This window comes from Alligator sinensis, unplaced genomic scaffold (genome assembly GCF_000455745.1).
Source record: "Alligator sinensis unplaced genomic scaffold, ASM45574v1 scaffold28_1, whole genome shotgun sequence".
Classification (NCBI taxonomy): domain Eukaryota; kingdom Metazoa; phylum Chordata; order Crocodylia; family Alligatoridae; genus Alligator; species Alligator sinensis.
The window spans coordinates 1,826,616-1,828,663 of NW_005842133.1; positions in this window are offsets into that span (position 1 = coordinate 1,826,616).

The following is a 2,048-nucleotide window of genomic DNA, read 5'->3' on the forward strand; positions in this document are numbered from 1 at the left end:
CGTAACTTCACACCAGCACTGAAAAAAATGGTTCTGTGGAAAACTAACACTATGTTTTATTTCAAAACAGACAGACAAAAGTGACAATTTTTGCCCAATCTGGCCACAGAAAGAAGTTTGTAGCTGTGACCAAACACAAGTGCATGACTGCAAACAGCTTCAAAAATGGCAGAGCAGATGAAAATCTTACTCCTCATTGCATGAGGTATCAGATAAAGACATTTCAAAATGTAGTGTCTTCTGTGACTTGTGTCTACCCAGAGCTCCCAGCCTGTTGCTGTTTTTAAAATGGGAGAGGGGAAAGGGAGCACAAGGAGTTCAGTCTGGGGGGGTTTCAGCCCGCTCAGAAGGTGGGATGGGTGTATTGGAGCCCCCCTCCCCCCCAAAGTGTGTGCGGTGGGGGGCTCCAATTCACCCAACCCAGCTTCAGCACCAGTTGGGGAGCCCCAAGAACGAGCTCTTTTGGCTGCCTTTCCTCTCTCCCATTCTGAAAACAGCGAGCTCTGGCAGAGAGCCCTGGCCATTGCTTTGGGAAGCTGGTTGCAGGCTCCCAGCCCCAGGTAGATTTCCCTCCCCCATGGAACCAACAGAGACCTTCTCTTTGGTCTGGGGGTAACCTTGTAACTCAGAACGCTTTGTAGAAATTGTTGAGTTACAACTGGGAGCTGCACTTCTGTCTGCACCCAGAGTTTGGACAACAGTTCATGTAGTTCAAATTCCTCTTTTACTCTGACACTTTACAAAAAGCTTGACAATGGTTAGGCTGCCAACATGCTGCAATAACTGCTTATCATGCCAAATGATACTGGCATGCAGTACCTGCTGTCAGGTACACAAGAGTGCCAGGGATACAGTGTAGACATATGCTAATTTCCCTGTTCTCACTCTGTGTCTTTCCATTTTTTCCATTAGTCATCTTGGGAAATGGTTTTGGTGGGCTTTGGGTTTTTTTGTTTTTATGCTTTTTGCATTTGTACATTACCTAGCACAAAGTGGTCTTGATTATGATTATTAGGTGCTACAGTGATTCAAGCAATAATATTGTATTTACATTTCTATTTATGTGAATAATTGTGTTTTAAAGGATTATCTTAAGCAATTCTGTATACGTAGAGATGAGTGTATTTTTGAGGATTTCAGTGGCTTTATTGTCAAATGCAAAAGTACTACACAGTAATCCTTTCAAGTGTTATATTTTACCTTAGCGCTGCATTGTTATTTAAAACAAAATGTATTTTTTTTGTTCTTAAGTATAAGACATTTAGCATGTGGAGATATGGATGAGTATTTAAATGCAATATATGACTAGGGAGTGTGCTACTGTGTCCACTCTAACTCAGCAATCAAAATATACTTGTTAATCCATGTACAAAGTGAATAAAATATGTGAAGTAAAATGGAAGAATATTTTTAAATTACAGAAGGAAATACTTGTTCCTCATTTAAAAAATAAAGTTCTATGAAACCGTGGCTTTTTCTGTCAAAGTATGCATTGCATGTAGAAACTTACTAGACGTCAACCCAAACTGAAATTCTTTATGCAAAGACTGCAAATATATTTATTTGGAAGAGAGGTAAGGGGGCAAAAAAGCCCCCTTGGCTGAACAGGGAACTCCAGAAGAGTCTGGGGGCAAAGAAAGAGATGTATAGGCAATGGAAGCAGAGAGCAGCCACCAAGGAGGAATATATCTCCCTGACGTGCTATTGCAGGGAATCAGTTAGACAGGCCAAGGCAGGGCTTGAGCTCAGGCTGGCTTCAACATTCAAGGACAACAAAAAGTCCTTCTTCAGGTATATAGCGGGCAAAAGGAAAGCTCAGAGCAACATAGGGCCCCTGCAGGACAAATCAGGACAGTTGGTGGTTGACGCGGGGAAAAAAGCAGAGCTCTTCAATGAGTTCTTCGCTTCAGTATTTCTATGTACCGACCAAGCCAATTCCCCCACCTCGATCATTGACGGATGTCCACATGGCACCAGTCCGCCTACGGTTAGTTCTGAAATAGTTAAGGAGCTCCTGGAGGAGCTGGATGGGTACAAGTCAGCAGGCC